Source organism: Atractosteus spatula, chromosome 13 (genome assembly GCF_055471065.1).
Source record: "Atractosteus spatula isolate fAtrSpa1 chromosome 13, fAtrSpa1.hap1, whole genome shotgun sequence".
Lineage (NCBI taxonomy): Eukaryota > Metazoa > Chordata > Actinopteri > Semionotiformes > Lepisosteidae > Atractosteus > Atractosteus spatula.
In genome coordinates this window covers 23692941-23714492 of record NC_142718.1, presented here as the reverse complement: position 1 = coordinate 23714492, position 21552 = coordinate 23692941, and the positions used below count along the sequence as shown (strand labels likewise).

Genomic DNA, 21552 nt, shown 5'->3' with positions numbered 1-21552 from the left:
TATAATTCAGTTTGCAATATTTAATTTAGTTTCAATCACGGAAAACCATTAATTGTATTCCCAAACGAAAACTTTAATGAGTGGCTTCAATACACTAAGTTGTCCAGTTGACAGATGACAATGAGTCTACAAATGAAACAGATCAATCTAAAAAACACTACAACTAAGAAAACGACCAAATTCATTTGCTTGTCAGTAATTAGCTACAATCCCTGTTAGCATGACCTTTTTTCAAACCACACGTTGTCTGCATTAAATGTGAAAGTATACAGGACACAGACTTACCTAAGGAAAACTGACAGTAAATCAACAGATTATATGAGACAATATTTTAAACAATATGCTACAACTTCAACAAAAACTGGAATTCAGGATGTAAAAAAGAATGTAACAATGCCGGTATTTGTCTTTCAAATAATTTTAAAAGAATGTCTTAGCAAAAAGCATCCCCCACAATTATACTTACTATTATATGAATAGACCTTTACTTCTATACAGTACTACTCAAATTATTAATCAAATAAACAAAGATGCTACCAAAACTAAGTTTAAGTGTTTTGTCTATTTTTTAAAACCACAAAGCATTGTGCATTTTTAAAAAATAACCAACTTCATTTTGATTGGTAGTGATTACTTTCCTTCACATGATCCAAATACATTTAAAATGAATTTCAAAGCTTATTTCAAAAACACTTGGAAAAATGCAGTGTATGCCAAGAATAAGAAACAGTACGCATCCTTAAAAGCAGTTGAAAATAAAAGAAAGGGAAAGAGGAATACCTACGCATTCAACAATACAATCAGAAATAAAAATATTTCAACTTTCCATAGAATTAAAATAAAAAAAAACACATTCGAAAGCCTTTTTGCATTCACTAATTTAAACCATATGTGCTAAAACACAACCGGAGTCCACGCATTAGTGCAAACACACAGAAAGCCTGGACAGAAAGCCACCTAAAAACAATGACCCTTTGTAACTTCAGCTGTTTTCAAAAACATTGGAATTTCACTTGTTAGGTACACTTCATTAGTAGGCATCACAAAATAACAACGTGTTTATTAATTTTCCACATTACGGTACATTCCTCAGTCAGATCAGCTGTTTCTTAAGTTACGCTGAGGCACACGTCCTACTGTCTCTCTCACTCTCTCCCTTGTAAAAAGAAACTAAAAACAAGCAACAGCCTTTAAAAGAATATTATCTTGCACCATGTTTAAAAAACAAAAAGCAGTAAAGTCTAACTTTTTCAAGAAGAGAAATACAGACAAGATGAACAAGCAAAATACAGCTACTTACTTGCCTTCAAACTGGAATTTGAAAGAGGAAGTTGTTGCAGGACTTAATAGTTTTCAGCTGTGCGACAGATGGTCATATATACTGTATTGTGGTAAGAGGCATCATGGGCTTGCAAACTCCACAGGATCTTTGTTTGGTAACACGCTGCTGACTAACAGTCCTACATTTTATTTTTTTCTCTTAATAGAATAGCAAGCTATTTTAATGTTTGGTGCTGGTCCTGTATAAATAAATATATACTTCTCTTCATAACCCTGTCAAAACAAAGTACAACTTGGAGAGGATATTAAGTTCTAAAAAGATAGTGGACATTTGGTTCCTATGAGGTGTTCTGTATTCAGGATACATAAATCATCTTTTCGAAAAGTAATGAAAAACCAACTTAAATAAGTGTATTGAATGAACTCAGAAACCAGTTCTCCTTGTACTTTTTTACTTCATCTGCTCAACTACTTTTATAAGAGTGCAATGTGGCAACTTTGGAAATATATATAACTGAAATTTGACACTTTACATACAAGTCTGCAAAATATTATATGATTAATAGCTTAGTTATGCTTTCCTTGGAATTTGTTGATATAAAAATAGGAAAACATTTTGCATTTACTTATGAACAAAATATAAAGAGCAAAGCTTTTTTTCTGCCTTTGCTAATTTGTGTTCCACCTGGGACTAGGTGGTGCAGTAAAGCTTTTGACTTACTATACAGTATATCAGTCACTGTTTACCATATCATTTCTTATAATTATTCTTTAATTCATTTCTTTTGTACATCTGTATTCTATTCCACCTATGTACTCTAGTGCAACATTGGAAGAATGGCTTTCCACAGAATTGTGGTGTGAATAATAAACCATCTGTTTTCATATTTTTTTAAAAATAAAAAAAATTGTTAGCCCCAAACAAATTACACAGACATCTTAAGGGAAGAGTGTTACAGGTTGGCAAGACTTTTTTTTCCATTCCTTGAAATGGATATTCTGCCTAATACATATGTAGCCATTTAAAATGCACGAGGTGTCAGGCGGCATACTGCAACAAGTGTAGTGGCATGATGAACAGCACTGAGTATTTTTTCAAATAATCTGATGCAGGATAGCACTACTCTTTAAAACTGCCAGGTGGCATAGTGAATCTTTAATGTACCACAGCTGCATATACAGTAGCTGTCAGACAATTCTTATTTTAATAATTAAAACTAGATGTTTATTAAACAATTGGGGTTTTCCTGTGCTAATCATACTGTACAGTAACAGTAATGGCTTTTTATTACATAGTATATAGAGTATTATTAATAATTGCATATAATAGTCATTAGAAAAAAAATATTTTTAACAATCAAAATTGAAAAAATTGTTAGAAATAATGGCTGTAAAAACAAGCATATTTAAAAGCACAGAAACATAAAAACAAAAAAAGATGGCAGCAGTGGTTTGAATGACTTTTGAATTGAATGAACAGTGGTTTGAATGAGTTGCGTACTGTAAGTTGCATTTTAGCTGACACAAGTCTGCACTATGTTTTTTATTTAATGAAAAATGTTGCCATAATGTTGCAATAATTTTCGACAACTTGTTTTTGATGTATAATATGCTGTTGTTTTTAGTGTTTCTCAGTAATTTCTCAGTATTTTGTGCAAATTTTTGTTCAGCCTTTTTTATTCATATCATTTTATTTCTAAACACTTCAGGTTCATCTGGTTTCACTTCCATTGCAAGCAAATGTACAGGTAACATCAATAATTTTAATTATTTCTATATTATATACAGTAGAATGTTCCTTGATTTCTTGATGGGTATGATTCCTAGCCCATGGGCAAGTTGTACTTGAACACATTTCCCCTTTGGGGATAATACAGACTCTTTCTCTAATAAAGAAATACTATATACAGCCATTCTTAATGTGCAACAAATAATGCTGCATAATGCACCGGATATAATGCGTTTCAACGCATTAAAAAAAAAAATCTGATGCCAGACTGCACTGCTTTGTAAATCCACCAGTGGCTCAGTGAAAGATTAACATAGTGTGTTCAAGTATTCTGGGCTATTATTATTATTATTATTATTATTATTATAATAAATGCCCAGGTTCGAATCCTGTTCAATGTTTGTGCTTAGGAACAGTCTTTTTCCAAATAAAGAATGTAATTTGCATACTGTTTCGACTTTTATTTATTTTATGCTGTATATAACAGTATGTTAAATTAATATAAAAAATGAAAGTATGGCATTTCAGAATGCAAAATTACCCAGATATGTAAAAATTGTTTATTATAGCTTGTTGTGAACGGGATATGTTTTTTTCAGGTTCCTCATTAAAATAATCTATATTTTTTCTTAATTCTAATTTCAGCATCAAGTAATAAGGAAACAATTTTGCTTAAGATTTTGATAATACAACTATTTTGCACATACAAATTATGCCACCAATAAATAAAAATGTGTATTTAATTTATTGTGAAACTACTAACATCAACACAGCACATACATTTTCAATGTGAAAATGCTAAGACTGAGCCTGTGAGTAACCCCAACAGCCACATCACTGGTACAACACATATGTATAACTCGCAATATTAGGCAATAAACAGTAGAACCACAATTATAATTAAAAATTATATTTTGTAGATGTTAATATAATTGTATTTACAGTACATCTACAAAATATACAAATATTATAACCTTTCTGAAACCTTTTAAAACAGAAGTTATTAACCCCATTGTATTTCACACCTTAAAGTGTGATCAGTACGCTCAGTCTGTGTTTTGTTTTGATTATAATATGAATTAGTTCCTGAGGCATACTGTCAAAGGTTTCGAAATAAAAAAACATCTCTCAATCAAAGCTTTGTTGGGTTTGCACAGGGAAAAGGGTAAGTAAGTAATTTTTGAGAAGTCATGTACTGATTCCAAAGTAGCCGATTTTGGCTTAGCTAATTGGGCTTGAAGAATTTAAAATCTGACTGTACCTCAATTGTGATTTCTGTTTAAGGGCATCTTTAAATTCACTTAGTTTCTTGTTGGTGTGGTGGTCAGATGACTGGTTATAATGAATTTTCTTCACCCCCCATGGCAGTATTCACACATTTGCTAATTCTACACTACGGAAGTAAATTCATGTTATTACTTCATTTTTTATTAGCATTTTTTTAATATTCAACATACTATGATATATACAATTAATTAAAAAAGTTATCATAATATACATACTATTTATTATGTTTTCTTATAGAAATATAGAGGAAAAGTCTTAATTATTTCCAAGGGTCAATTTGTTAAATTATAATTTGTGAATTTCCAGGAATCGAATCTTGGCCTCCCGGGTGGCAACCAAAAATTCTACCACTGAACCACCAATGCTCCACTCTTTTTGGGTGAGATAAGTGTTTCATTTTCTGTTACAACAATAATGACAAAGAGTTCATGTAAAATTTATTTAAACGACTACGTCAAAAGTAGTATTTTCAAAATAACTACAGCAAGTGACTAAATTAAGGAATTTGATGCAGAATAGGTCTGTGAAGAAGGCCGGGAAACTATTGTGTACCTTATTTTTTATTTTCAGATACCCATAAAAGCCATATATTTCTATTCATTCATTAATAATCTTAGTCACATTCAAAAAAAATTATACTTGTATTTTCAGCTAACAACATTTCCCTTTATTTACATGATTCCATTTTAATATTCCATATTAAATGAATTCACAGAAGCAGTAAAATAGATTAAATCAAAGAACCATTTCATTAACATTTTATGTACCACAAGTGCCACCTATCGATCTTTGGACAGTAAAAAGGTAAATCTGGCATGCTGAGTGATACTGCAATTTTTTCAGTGCATTCTTAATGGTTGCATCTCTAACACAACCTGTTTCAGAGATCATAATATAGGCAAAAAAATATTAAAGCAAAGTCTCAAGAGTTTTTGCTCAAATGTAATATTTTCTCACTCCATATTAAATGATTTTGCATAACTATGATTGCTATATGGAAAAAAAAATGCAATTGCTTACCTTCACACCTCTATTGCTTCTCACATATTATAAAATGTTACACTTATATTAACTTAGAAATTTAAGGAACAAGTAAACTTTAAAAATACTTCCTATGCAACTTTAAATCAATAATATTACACTACTATTTGATTTACATTTGTTTTTTTGTCATTACTAAACTTCCTCTCCTTTTCGTACTATTTCTAAAAACAAAACTCAAGTGCAACAGCAAAATACTGTGTGGTGAGAAAAGGGCTGTATGCCTAAGGCATTTTGTAGTCACCCATACTACATCCTGTATGTTTAAATCCTGTAGAAAGTAATTCCAATACATTAAACTGACTAAAGTGAATTTGCTTTGTTCACAATTTCATTTCCAAGAACCACAGGTTGAAAATCTAATCCTGCTTCTTATTTTAAGAATTTCATTAAGTTCAGCTCAACAGATGTTTACATGAAAACACTTTTCCCTGCACCGTTTTAGTTGTGTAGAAAAAAATATCTATATCGCTTCATGCATTCAATCACAAATTTTTTTTTTTAAATTTGGGCACTGGAAATAAAGAGGTTAAGGGTTAAGGCAGCAATGTAACGTTAAATATTGTGATATAGCCTTAGCATGTTTATGACACTAAAATTGAAAGAAACAGATCATGTATTTTAATAATATATCTGTAAATAGAAGAAAATGCTCCTTGAGTGTTTGACTATTAAATTATCTATATGGGGTAAATATTAAATAATCAAAAATCAGGAGAATTAATGTACTTTTCTTTAAATTGTATTATGTATAGATTTGTGATAAGGTTATTATCACTTTTGTTGTGGAAAAACCTATGTAATTTATGTCATTATGTATGTATCTAAATCAGGAGACTCATCAACTGTCGGCCCAGGTTACCCTCAATTACTTTTACAAACATCTGGAAAATAACCTTTCAAACCATTGATAATTACTGTAATTTGTAGCATTTTCAAATGCTACTCACTTTTAAAGTTTCAAGTTAGTTGGCCTATTCAAACACCTTTATTATAAGAAAAAATCTGTTATAAAATTTAGTACAGTATATGTACAAATAGGACCATGAGCAACACCTTTACAGGGAATTCAATGAGTGCTAAACTGGAAGGTGTGCTGATAATTTAATACCTAAGAGAGACCATATGACCTGCAGACTAAGCTTGTTGTTTGAAGTTAGTACCACCTACCAGATTTTACATTCTTTCATGCCCTTTGTTATAATGCTGAAGCCTCTTTGTTCAGGAAGGCTGATACACAGAAGAGCATGGTCCCCAGATCTGCACTCCTGGATTTGGGAAAGATGGTCGACGCAATTACTGGAGCAACTTCATAAAGAAATGGCATCTCCCATTACATTGCAGTGAGCAACACTGTTCTAGATATCAAAAACAGCCTGCAAGAGCGCTTGACCATAATCAACATTCTGAAAACATATCTAAATACTTATTTGTTAAAAAAAAATTAGCTTCCATATCTGAATTTATATAGGGTAGCAAAAGGTGAAGAATACATTGACAGATTTTGAAGATACAGTAGAGCACATGGAACATCAGCCTGGCTTGTTTGCCAGAGGGAAAAGTCAGTAACAATATATTGTAGGTGGCACTATGCAGAACTTGGTGCATAGTGGTTTCTTTCCCTCTCATAGTAGAGGTTGTAAGGTTGTATGTGGAAAGAATACACAGGAATTATGTCTGTTATGTCTGCTGAAGAAGTAATACAACCTGAATTTTATTGCCAAGCCACTTTACTATGCAGAACTGCAGCTCTTTTTGAGTGAAGTAGGAAAACTGCCCAATCTAGAGGATAGTCGTGACTACATTTTTACAGATTCCAATGCTGCAACATCCAGCTGTTCAGAGCATTTACTGATGTGAACAAAACTTTGTGAGACACAGGTACAGTATGCAATTCTTTCTAATAAACCTGACTACTCTCAGAATGCTGGAAACAAATATTCATGTTCACTGTACATTTACATGAGGCACAAGTTTTCTTGAGATCCAAAGTTGGCTTAACAAGGGAGTCAACTGATTTGATTTGAGAGCATTGCCAAAGTCAATTGACCTCTTTTTCATGCCTCCTTGTAGCAGGGATCATCCATCCTAGTGCAATATGACCACTTGGAACACAACTGGAGATATTAGCTGTCCTCAAGGAACTTTTGTTCTTTTTTAAGCTTTTAGTATTTTTGACCTCTCAGATTTATACAATAACTGGTATCGCACCCATCTCCTGCAATGGGAGAGGCCTGTATTTGAAAAGTATTGATTACATTATTTCAAGAAACCCATGTAAATAAAACAGACAGGAAATAGCAATACTCTAAAGTAGCAGTATCCTGTGCTGTTCTTGTATCCCTGCAAGGGGAATGTTTATGAAATTAATACTGCATGTGATGCATAGCTAGTGTAACCAGAAATGAAGCAAACCTCAAAGTGCCTCCCAGGTAGGACCTAGACTACATCAGTGAAGCACCAATGATCAGCTCTGCTTCAAAACTAGATAAGTGTATCAGTTGACTAAGAATCAACACAGCAATATAAACAGTCTCGAACAGAATAAAAAAAAAATGTGTCTTGTTATGAACTCATAGGACGTGTCCCTTTCCAATTCTGAACCTACATTCCAGTAGTCCAATCAAATGTATATGATAACAGTCATCTTCTTTCCCCTTGCAGAGGCTAATGTACTGAGGGGTGCCCTCTGCATGAAGTTTGTAAGTTGTCTCCGTGTTCACATGTGTTTTCTATTAATAGGATAAGTGGCTTCTGGTAAAACTGGCCTGGGTGTGAGTGTGTTTGTGGCATCCCATCTAGGGTGTATCATATCTTATGCCCAGTGATTGCCAAAATATATTTACTGACTCCTCTGCAAACCTGTACCCATGCGGTCCATGGATGGATGGATTATTTAACCTAAATGTTGTACGAAAATGTTTTAAAAAAATGTCAAATATAATAACTGGACAATGAGAACTAAAACTAAGCAAGGCATTTTATTCTGCCTATTTAATTTCACCGATGACTGAAATGATAATTTTCATACTCTGCTATGGTAATGAACAGTAGGTTTCCCTTGAAATTCCAAACAATAATGCCTAACTGGACCCAAAATACAATATTTTGTATACTAATGGGAAAGTGACTTCCATTACTATCCATTTCTGCCGTATAATCTGCTTAAGTGATGATGCTAATGTGCTACCCTTTCAATCCCTTTAGGACAGTCCTGTTGTGTTTGAAGTGAGGTTTGTGCTTTCCATTTTACCCTGAATCTATCTTACAGTATGTCTGTTCAAAGCCCTTTTCACCATTACAGTCCCTCCTATTTTAAATTTAACAGTATTATATTGGAATTGAGCAAAAAGGGCTGTAGCAACATTAAATTAATATTAACAAATTGCAGAGTGATGTGCTTCTCCTGGAATTAGCACTGAACCTCCAGTATAGGGTGTGTTTTTTGTGATTAAAAAGATGAATGTGTACTGTACATACAGTGCATCCTACACTACAGAATAGCATTTAATTAAGTAAACTACTTAAACTACTAGAAAACTACATGGATACACAAAATATTTGATTTGTTGATTAGAATTTATTGAACATATCATACACTTAAATACAATTTATATCATAATTAGAATACAGAATTATGTTATAGTGTATAATTCTTTGGACAATTGCGATATAGATTTTTAATGTGAACACATGCTTTCCTTTTCTGGTTCTGTCATTTTCTGAAAGACTGTTTTGCAGATTTCAATTTACCATTCATGTAAAACATCTTTTGCTTTAGAAAGCTTCATAATCAAGTATATTCTACACTCCTGAATGAGGATTATTATGAAACCTAGAAATTAGTTTGGGGTTGATGCTAATTAGTAATTCCATATAACTTCTAAACAGCTGAGAAAAGGTTTTACTAATGAACTGTTAATGGCTCCATACAGTTATCCCAAAAACAAAGTTATGGTCTAAATATGGGCTAAATGGTTTAATGGAGAGATTAACCAACATTCTGAAGGAATACAGCATTCTACATGCTGCATAAAAGGCCTGAGATTCAAAGAAAAAAAAAAACAAATACTAAGCTGCAGGCCCAGCCAAAAGACATTAGAATCACCAAGAGAGACACAAAAATAATATTGCAGTGGAGACAAAATATAATGTCCTCCTCAAGACAATGAGGAAAAGCAATAAAAGAAGCAAGCAGAATGCTTGGGTATAATCAAGGGAAATTATTCTCACATTTAAACATGCATTAGTAACACCTCAATTAAAATAGTGTGCTCATTCATTGTCTGGTCATTTACATCAGGTACCACAAATTCTTCCAGAGAGTAAATAGCAAATGTTAGGTATTAAACCCTCCACTCTTTGTTCTTCTAAGAGCTAAAGCTGATCTTGTTTTACAAGCGTTTAACTAGAAGGGAACATGTGACCATACGTCTTCATACCACAAATCTGGAACATTAAAAAAGCTGATACAGCATATAGGGCTGCTTGAATGTGAATTTTAAAGAATCAAATTAAAACAGCTTAAGTATCTTTCCAAATTACTGCAGTACTACCAATGTGAAATTTTTGATACAGATCTAAAAAATGCAACATACTGTATTCCCTCTTAAATTTATTTACAAGTTAGTTTTTAAATATAGTATCATAGCCAGCAGCCATGTCACCCTGCAACTTACAATTGGCAACCCACTGAAGCTAAGCAGGTGTGAGCCTGGTCAGCACCTGGATGGGAGACCTCCTGGGAAAAACAAAGGTTGCTGCTGGAAGGGGTGTTAGTGAGGCCAGCAGGTCAATGTGGGTCCTAATGCCCCAGTATAGTGATGGGGACACTATACTGTAAACAAGCGCCGTCTTTCGGATGAGACGTAAAACCGAGGTCCTGACTCTCTGTGGTCATTAAAAATCCCAGGGTGTTTCTCGAAAAGAGTAGGGGTGTAACCCCGGCGTCCTGGCCAAATTTCCCATCCCTGGCTACATTTCTTTGTTCTCCTCCCACCCCACTCCGACGGCAGGCGGAGCGACGCGCCGGTTGGAGTATTCTCGGTCACATTTAATGGCAACGTCAGCTCAAATATTTGGTTCAAACCACCAAATGGAGACGGGCGTGCTGACAAGCGGACCCTGCTGATGCGGGATTAACGCTAGGATGAGAGAGTTTTTAAATATAATATCCACAGTATTGCAACATCACTTTTATGAGGGTTTAACTAGTTTAACTAGGTTCAAAAAAGTTTAAAAACACCACTCTGACCTTTAAGAATCCAAATACCAACACAGCTGTTCTTCTAGTATCACTGTTGAGAGAAAATGAGCATTATGCAATCAGTTTTAATGTAAATCCACAAGTAATGTAAAACACTGCCACATTAACTATATACAGTGCTGTGAAAAAGTAAATACAAGGTGTGCGTTTTACAACATATTTGTATGCATGGTTATTTGATCTTTATTTCAACAATATTAATAGATAAGGTTTATCTAATTTAACAAATAACACTGAAAATTGTTTCTTGTATTTGTCCATCAATGGCCTACATCGACATCGAGAAATTTCTGCCCACTCCTCCTTACAGAACTCCTTCAACTGTGTGATATTTGAGGGCTTTCTTGCATGTATTGCCCACTTCAAGTCCCCCCACAGCATTTCTATGGGGTTAAGATCTGGGCTTTGACTTGGCCATTCCATAACCTTCCATTTCTTCTTTTTAAGCCATTCTTTTGTGGATCTGCTTGAGTGTTTTGGGTCATTGTCTTGTTGTAAGGTCCACTTGCGGTTCAGCTTCAGCTTTTTGACAGATGGCCTCACATTCTCCTCAGGTACTCTCTGGTACAATGTGGAATTCATAGTTTACTCTATGATGGCACACTGTTCAGGCCCTGAGTCAGAAAAGCAGCCCCAAACCATAATGCTTCCACCACCATGCTTTACAGTTGGTATGAGGTTCTTTTGGACAAAGGCAGTTTTGGGTTTTCGCCAAATATGACGTCTGGCATTGTGGCCAGACAGCTCTACCGTTGTCTCATCCATCCAGAGCACATTGTTCCAATAGTCCTGATCTTCACCTATGTGTTGTCTGGCAAACTGCAGTCGCTCCTTCCTGACCTCGCATGTAGGACAAAGTTGTGCAGTCTCTTTCAGATGGTTTACTCGTGCACTTTGACATTGACTGAGGCAAGACTTGCCCATAAATTCCTTGATGTTATCCTGGGGTTCTTGGAGACTTCCTGCAGCATCTTTCAGTCAGCTCTTGGGCTGAATTTGGTGGGATGACCTGGCCTGGATAGATTGCTAGTGGTTTAAAATTTTCGCCATTTGTAGATGATCTTTCATACAGTGGAGTGATTGACTACAAATTGCTTGGAAATGGCTTTAAAAGCCTTCCCAGACTCATAGGCATCAACAATCTTTCTTCTGTGGGCCTCAGAGCTCTTGGCATGATGTAGCCACACACCTCAATTGTTAAGACCAAACCAGACCACAGGTTTCTGATGTTTATAGAAGGCAGTGTCCTCCAAGTTATTCTCTAATGATGTTCTAATCATTTGTACCTGTTTTGGTGCATCTGATTCTAATGTTAGTCATTTGATGCAATGATAAAGGTAGGGGTGTACTAACTTTTTCCACAAAAGGAAATTGCATTTCTGTTTTTTTAAATGGTACAAATGAGTGCAAACTGTAATTTTTCAATGTTATTTTTTAAAATTAGATCACCTTTATCTATCATTATTATTGAAATGACGATCAAATATCCTTTTGTCCAAAAATGTAAAAAAAGACCAACCTTTTCATGGGGTGTACCTAATTTTTCAAACCACTGTACTTGCTCAAATTTATTAGTCACTAACATATATGCCATTTTCATATCTTTTCAAAACAGCTGAACTATTGTTGTAAGATTTAAAATGTCTAACAATTAAATTACAAGCTGTAGTTGTTTACACAATTGCAAAATAACCAATCTAATACCCAGTCTTCTAACTGAAAAAGGTATCAGTGAAAGTTTAGTGTATATCCTGTACTAATAGATTGGTGGAAAATCTCTTATAAAATATACTCAGTTTCCATTATGCTTTTTACCAGATTAGGTGACTGAAGTTTAACATTCATACCTGAATTTATATTATATATTTCTTACGTTGTCACAATAACAACATTTTGTTCAAGCATATCATTTTAAATGTACTGTATAAAGGTAATGCACATATCCACAAAATTCGGAATCATAATACTAAAGCTGGTGTTCCTTTAATTTCCAATCAATTTCTATATTTTACCTTCAAATTGATGTACCAACTTCAGTTATGGTTTGAAAAGCAGAGAACAGAAATTAGTTCAAAATTATCTTTCTTACAATTAATAAAATATTCAGCAATTTTGTTTGAGGATTGCCTTTAATAATGTATTTCTCAACAAAAGCACTTTAAATTTGCATTTACAGTATAATTCAAAATCTAACAGTGCATTCATCCAGTGACATTATCATTCACTGAAATGGCAGAATTACACTCTATAAGAAATCGCCATCAATTAAGGTACCAAAGATATTATTTAAACGCAAAAAAGTGCTGTTACATCATAATGTCTATTGTAAATAAACTCACTCACTATGCACATTTTTGTAGATACATGCTCTTTAACCAAATTTTAATCTCTTTACCCTCTTCTAATCATTCCCAACTCCCATATCTCTGATTTTAATTAAGTATTTTAATTACTTAGGCTATCTAGTGCATTTATTTGGACGTATGAAAGGGGTTGGTGAGGGTTTCATTTATTATTCATGCATTTAAGAATTAAGAAGCCACCAGCTTCAGCTGAGAGGATATCAAAGTTGAAAGCAATACCACTGAGATACTAGTCTTACTGATAAAGATGTGACACCAGCAGAAAAGGATGATAACTGCTCATGAGGTTTTGATGATTGTAGAGTCTTTCCACGCATAAAAACATAAGAAAGGTTACAGATGAGAAGAAGCCATTGAACCCATTTAGCACGTTTGGTAGATAGTAGCCAAGTGATCCTAGGATCTTGTCCAGCTGTGGTGACCAATATAGCTATATCCTGCTAAGACTCCAAGTATATCCTGCTATGATCCCCATGAGGTAATAAAAGAGAACAATGTGATGTAATGTAATACAATGTGAACACCTACAGTAAGATATCTTCTTACAAGGAACAAATGCAAGCTCCTTCTAATAAACTACAGTAAATATACCATATATAAAGAATCACTTCCTGCTTGCTTTTGAAAAATGCATAATTTATTTACGATCTAAATGCTATTTTCGAATCATACAACAAAATATGTTTTAGAATTTGCAGCTTAAAAACAATAAGCTCTATTACTGGTTCTTAAGATAACATTGATTACCCCTGAAATGATTACCAGAAAAACTTTGATATACTGTACCTATCTGTTTATGGCTAAAATTAATTATGTAGTAATAATTATGGAGTAGCTACATAATTAATTGTGCAATTGTAATTGTAAATTGTAATTAAATTTTACAAAGAATGCAAAAGTTTGGATAAATTGATTTTCAAATAATGTACAGTCCTGCACCTTTAACCATTCAAATTGTTACTGTAATGTTAATGTTATGTTACTGTAGGTGTGCCAAGACTGTACACCTAAGACACCAAAACCCACAAATCAATACATTAAGCTTAATGTAATGTCTTCTCAATTTGATATCAAATGACATTCATCTCTAGCTAATTCTTATTTAATCATTAGTAATCGGACTGAAGTCTGTTTAGGATTGTATGACAATCTTTCCTAATATCTGATGCACATTAACATCACTTTATTTCACATTTCAGTATTTCAAGTGCATTATGGTGACCCACAGCCACTGACTTTCCAATTACTGAAAATGCATTAAATATAATTTCTTCTCAGTGTTATACTAACAAGCATAAAGACAGCATGTTAATAATAAAGCTTATAGTAGATAAAAAGGCTCTTTTTAAAATTCTACACATGGTACAGTAGAACTGAACAGACTACAGCAATAGAATTGAAAAACTGAGTAATTATCAGATTACTAGAATTATTTAAATGCTCAGTTTTTTCTCAGTCTCTTAAAATGATTTCTACCTTACTGCTACAAAAATCTTTACTGCATAAATATAACCTAGATTTATTACATATGTCATACAGTAGCTGATGATAAAATTACTCGTATCATCTCTTATAAGGGATATTTCTATATTAATATTTAAAATTCAATACCTAAAGTAAGAATCTGAACATTTTTTTCTGACACAATTACCAGTCCATTTTACAGATACTTTTTCAAGTGACACACTGGAGAAGATGTTTGATGTGATATTGCAGACAAATATTTAATTCAGCATTATACTCCTAAGCATTACATTAGACATACAAATTACACTTAGATTTGTGTTATTATCAAACAAATTACAAAGTTCTACTGCAACAAAGTTCATATGGCTGTAGCATATAAAATGTTTCTAAAATGGCTGGTAATTCCTTTGATTAGATCTAAAACATGTACAAGATGAGAGAAACTGAAACAAATAGCAGGGTGGACCTATCAGAAACAATTCCAAGTATTAAACTGCAGCAGAGCATGTTTGGGTCTAAAGGAACAAAGTTAAAAAAGGTTAATTCCATGTCGAAAAGTAAGAAGAAGAAACACCTTTTGGGCTGCATTTTCACATATCTAAAGAAATCTCAACAGCTAAAACTTTTTTTTTGGTAATCAATTCAGTATACAGTGCAAAAATGTACAGAACGTTTACAAAGAAAATAAACAAAACTGACAATATACTTTTTCTCTGTTGTTTCTTTGCTTTTCTCCTTGGAGACCCTTACATTATGATTCAAATCTCTTCCTTGATGCTTCTATAACATGATCATTAACAAGATTAAGACCATATTCATTATGATATAACATTTCTGTTATCCATAGAGTAATACAATTTTTTCAGGGACATTCTGCACACATTTAGCATTTTATGGTTTATGCATGATGTATTATATGATTTATATTATTTGTAGAAATATGACAATAATCAAAGATGGCTCCTTCTGTTTTTTCACATTGAACTACATGTAGCTACTATTTATAACTCTGTGTCAGCTGCTACTTGGTAGTCAGATTTAATCACTCCAACAGTAGTGTTGTCATCGATGGAGATTAAATAGATTTTTTTTTATCAACAGGGATGTTTAGGTCAGATACACCTTTGTAGGCAGTGTGAAGGGGTAAAAAAAAATAAATTTCCATATCTGGGAACCATGTTCCAAATACATCTGAAACAAAACCTTATCTCACTGGAACCATATACAGTACAGGGCTTAACATGTGCTAAGCTAAAGAAAAACACCCATAAATACAAAGGTGGATAGATATAGCTTATTCTGCAGATAGTTCCAGTTATTGACAGAGGCAAATTGAATGATTTGTGTCCAAGTCAGTAGCTAATCTTGGGAGGTTGAATACAATAAATTGTGCTACATCAGAAATTGACATCAGTAAGACAGCACAGACAACTGCAAGACATTAAGAAGAAAGGAAGGTGCTTTCCCAATTAAAAATGTGCAAATTTACTAAAATCAGTGAAGAATTCATCTAGTGTGCAGAAATTGTCAATTGGGCCAATACTAAAGATTACAATGTTGAGTTTGATCAGAGGCACGGTGATGAATCCAATGGCAGAATCATATAAGACTTCAGGTTTCCCCATAAATAGCTATTAAAGCCATTCGGTATACATTATTGCCATTATCCAAGATGAGATTTTAACATCTGAATTAGTATATTCCTAGCAGAATGTATAAATCAGGATTTGTTCCAATAAAGAAAACCATGTCCAGACATTATTTTAATTTGTAATTTATTAATGAGCTTTCAAAAGTTAAATCACTAACCAGATGTCTAGATATTGATAAACTGCTCCAAGTTTAACTTACTTGAGTGAAAGTTATAGTGATAACTAAGCAGTTGAGAAAGCATCCATTTAGTCTTTTTTAAAGTCATTTAGTGCAGCAAAATATGCAACTGACAGAGGTCCTGCAGATTATGTGTAGAAACTAAGCTGTAAATAAGTCCTACTACATTATAAAGGGAATCCAGTTGAGTGTAAGTTGTCAACACAGTAGTGGGCAAAATAGTTGACTACTACCTGAACAATACAGTTAATAGAGATAAGAAAAATGTAGGGTCTAGGATAGAAGCTTTTGGGACACCCTTAGATATAAAAAGATGTTGTAAAACAAACCTGTCAGATTTTAAACACTGATTGGTTTTGTAAGTAATTCAGAAATTTTATGAGAACTGCAATGCTATCCACAAATTACAATGAAACTAAGGTCAAACACACCCATCTCCATTCAGTGTAATGTTAACAACACTCATGATTCCTCCTGCTTCATTCTCTAACAATAAAACATGACAGGGAATAAGTTACAGCACTTAATTCTGCTATTTTCTCTAGCAAGGTCAATGAAGACTAAACCATATTGCGAGTACCACTGCAAATCTTTAATATCTCTTTTTTAAAGGACAGAATGGATGTTATGTGCCTTCAGAAATCCAAGTCTACTGTCATATTTCATAAATATATCCTGAAAGATTACAAACACAGGAAAAGATTCTGTTATTTTAATGGAAAGAGGTTAAAGACCCAGGACCTTTTTAGCACCATTAGTTTAGTGTAAAAAGTATTTATCTGCCTTTCTAAATGTTGTCACATGTTGAACTCAAAAACCATTATTTACAAGATTAAAGAGACTATTTTTTACTATGTACTGTATATAGAGAGGTCTTAAAAACATTTCTCCCTTACCACTTTATTTGAGGACTATGTTGCTGTACATGTTGGTTCTAAAGCTAAATTTTTCTAGCATTTTTTTCTTAAACCATCAAAGCAGTAGTTAAAATCACCTACAGTAGCTATTGCTATAAAAATAGCTTCTGAAAACACTTCTCATGGCTGAGTGAAATGAAAGTCTGCTGGGAATTATATCTGTGTTTCACATAAAGCTTCTACAATACAAGTTCTCAGCATGGTACAATACTCATATGATTTCCTTGCAGACTTCCTCCCAGTAATGTTTGACAACTGTTTCTTTGAGGATAAACAACATCACACTTTGGGGAAAAAAAGAAAAAACAAAACAAAAAATTATAGAGAAATATATATTAAGAAAATAATGTTAGAAGCACCAGCAAATTATTTCTCATATTGAAAAAGAAGTGTAATAGCAAAATGTATTTGAAATGGAACCTACTGTACAACAAAAGAGAACAGAATGCACATTAATTAGCATTTTGGGTTATACGTATTGTTTTTCTTCTAATAAATAAGAATATTGTTATACTGTACTCATACAAGAATAAAGGTTACAAATGAGAGGAGCCATTAAGCCCATCTTGCCCATTTGGTTGTAGCTAATAGATACAAGGATCTCATCCAATATACTGTAGAGAGCATCTGAAATTCTGAGAGGGGCGGTGATATTTCAGTTGAAACAGAGCTGTTACCCATAACAATGAAGCTATTGCTTCTGGTGTGGCTACGATTTTATCAATTTAAGCTACGGCTTGGCTTAGTGCTTGTTGCGGTTGAGGTCGATTTCTTTCCTCCATCTTGGAGAGCAGCAGAAAATGAGAAAGCTTGTTGATAATGTGATTGGCTTAGAAAATGTGTGCCATTTAAACTGACTGCCTACATTGGGCCATAATTCACCTCACATACACATTAAATGCTCTCACACTCTCCATTTTTCCTCTCTTATACACACAAAACGGTCTTTCATTCATTTGTTTTACATCTCACATACACATATCCACTTCCAGAGGATCTAATGACTGCAATGGTAATATCAATATAGGGTTAAATCTTGCATAAATGTCCCATAAGGCTTTTGACATCTAAAGAGAAGAGTTTACAGATTCTAATTTGAGACTGCACACACAAACAGTTTAGATGGTCTGAATTACAGTAGCTTCTCTTATAACTAACACAGTAAATTTTTGACTACTTCTGTGTGAATGTAAGTTAGGCTTTGGCTGCATATTGTGTTCGTACGATTCATCCAACATGACAGGCTACAAAAGAACTGAACAGCTAATTAAGGCTTAGAAAAAATAAACAATCAAACATCTCTGTATAACAGTATCCAAATTATAAAAAACAATGGGTTAATTTTAAAGCAATAACTCTTTTTCCAAGTATTTTAGGGTGGTCAGCATGATAAAATACCTTTTGATGCAACTTATACACAACTTACAACATGACTTACTGATATGATAACTTTTAGGACTAACTGGCAATTATTCATTACTTTGCAAGGCACCTTCTACAGTAAGTAGGCAGTGAAGAGGGTATACACAGAAACCCTAACCCTAAATATTTAGAAATGGTTTTGTAAACCTCTCCAGAATGATGAGCATTAACATCTCCTTTTCTGAGGTCCTCTGAAATATTTTGTAATCATGGCATGTTTCCACAAACCTATATAGTAAAAACGAAACTCACAAACTTTCCAAATATTAAATAGGCCAGGGCTGGCCAAAGTCAGTCCTTTACCCCTCTAATTGGATTAAGTGAACTATTTTTTTCCATTTTCATATACTGTACTAATATGTCTCAGAGTCATTGAATTGCTAGCTAATCTCTTTTAGTTATTTAAAAAGACTGGTTTTGATTAAACTAGTGTGTCATGGTAAGAAACTGAAATTCCAATTATTATATTGGGGATTCACAAAATTTTCTCGACACTGTAGATCTCTAGCATGTACATATCAATCTTTAACTAAATCTGACTGTTTAGCTGCAATTAGGTTCTCTTTAGCTTATATAACCTCTTTTCAAATGGATGGAAATGTTGTTACAATCTTATTAATGAAAATCCCACATTACTGTATCTGCATGCTAATATTGCATTTCTCTGATATGCCTAAATGTCAGGCTATGAGCTAGTGTTTTCACACAATTGGACATTTTTACTGTATGTCCACATTAGTTTACCACAATCAATGATTGTTCCCTGCGATGGACTGGCATCCCCATCCAAGGTTACCCTGCCTTGCTCATGTTGCTTGCAAGGACAAACTCCAGTTCTCAAGGTACACTGAATTGGATGAAGCAGTTTAAAAATAGATGTCTGAATACTGATGCAGCCAATCAGATGGGCTGATTTTATCCACCTGAAAATGTAATAACTGTAATGCATACTTCCATCCATCCATATTGAGATGGTATCGAGATATACTTTTCTTTACAAGCCAACATAGCAAACAACTTTACTAACATTTTTAAATAGGTAAACTCTGCCATGAACTGACTTCAGTTCCAATTTTTTTTATTTCAAGCTTGTCTCCAAATTTATTAATTTGCTCCAAACTTATTTTTTGAGTTCTATATTTCTGATTTCTCAGCCCAGCCAGACTATTGGGATAGGCTGCATTCATACAGAAAGACATATACATACAGAATATATTAAAACCCCCAGTAAACAGTGTGAAATGTCTTAAGGAGACCTGGTAATTCATTTTAAATTATTTATAATATCTTACAATTATTTACATGTATCATTGTGTTTGTATTAGTGGTGTGTTTAGTTAAACCCTAACATTTCTTCCTCTATCTTTGCCAACTTGGATCCCAAAAGTCAAAACAGAATGAAAGTTACACACCAAGATTGATTTCCAAGGACTAATCCTGACACCCGTCAATTAACAAAAGATCTTATCTTTAAGCAGCTGATGCAGAGACCCATGTAATAATATACCCTCTTTCTTGTAACATTTTAGCTGTAATAAATTCTGTTATATCCATAAATAGTTTTCATTAAAATAATTACAGTAATAACTACTGTAATTTCAATACCAGGTTAATGTTGGTTTGGGTGTCATCATTAAAACAAACAAAGCATACAGTATATACCAAATAAGAGTTCCCAGAATCTGGAAAGATAGCAGAATGGGTCAAGCCCATTTATGGCAACCTAATTTGAAAACTATATATTCTGTCAGTCACATAAGATCTAAACTATTGAAAAAAGATATTTACAAAGATTGATGGATCATTGGATAATAAGTGATTTTGAAGCTGAGACATCACCACCGAAGTCTAAAGTTAATACCAGAATGGGCACATTAAGTAAATAAGAATTCAAGTTTAAGTTTAATAGCACACACAAGATTAAAATTAAGCTCTAGATATGAATGGACAAAAACAAGTAAAATTCAACTTAATCAAATATGCTTAAACTGCATTGGATTACATCTGGATGTAAAACGGACAGAGACTGTAAGCATTTCTTTTCTTTCATAATAATGATCATTCTTCTGCCAGTTTTCTGAGTATTTTCTATCTGAGATACAATTGGATGAAGCAGTTGGAAAAGGGATGGATGAAAAAACTGTCCTGAATCAAATTAAGGATAAAACTAACAATAGTCTCACATCTTCAGTACAAAATTGAACAAGATAAATATGAATCTGACTTTGATCTACACTTTCAGAATAGAGGGTCTCAATGGATGCCAGGCACATAAGTAGCATGTCACAATACATATCTCAAAATATACCCTGGATGGCGGCTGTCTGAACACTAATAATTTCATTATATGTGTGCTACCTCTGCTTTACACCATGCAGTGCATAAACAAATAACAGCAGACCTCTCCATATTCATAAAGACCTTTTGCTTCTGCAACCTGCTAAGCCAGATAAGCCTGCTTTGACTTCTGCTGCTCCAGTTGTAAAAGCAAAACAGCATGAGATTTCTCAATGTTTGCCACAGCAGTTTGCAGGTTAGATTCTCTAAGCCATATCCACCCAATGAAAAGAGATGGAAAGCATTCTGAAATTGTTGTTTCTCGTTTCACTGAGCCAAATCAAAATGCAAAAGCCTTGTGCAGAGACTCTTACAGCCATTTTGGGTGAGCAAAAACTCCATTCCAATAACACTGGAGGTGAATTTGATTTGAAAAAAACAATTTACTTTACTGTTTATCTTGGTGTTTCTTGTGTTGCTTGATGGCGTTAAACAATGCTCAAGACTTCTGGTATCATAAGAGCTTTGGCAAAGACAAAGGTGGAAAGGTTATGTACTAAGACCACAAATGACATTGATGGATGCTGTGATGGTTTCTGAGGTGTGTGGGCGGGTGTGGGATGCTACTTTAAAGAGATTTTTTAAGTAGCAATTCCCTGTAAATTTTCAAAC

General features: G+C 33.6%; 1 protein-coding gene across 3 annotated transcripts in view; it reads right to left on the bottom strand.

The window, feature by feature from the left end:
• Positions 1 to 21552, bottom strand: part of gulp1a (GULP PTB domain containing engulfment adaptor 1a) — a 217136-nt gene that overhangs the window by 94194 nt on the left and 101390 nt on the right. For 2 of the 3 annotated variants that reach the window (XM_088930999.1, XM_088931000.1), the window contains exon 1: positions 1301 to 1361. The exons of the other annotated variant lie outside the window; for it this stretch is intronic. The gene's annotated coding sequence lies outside the window, so the exon portion shown is untranslated. Of the gene's footprint in view, positions 1 to 1300; positions 1362 to 21552 lie in introns of those variants that run through there. 3 annotated transcript variants of the gene reach the window in all.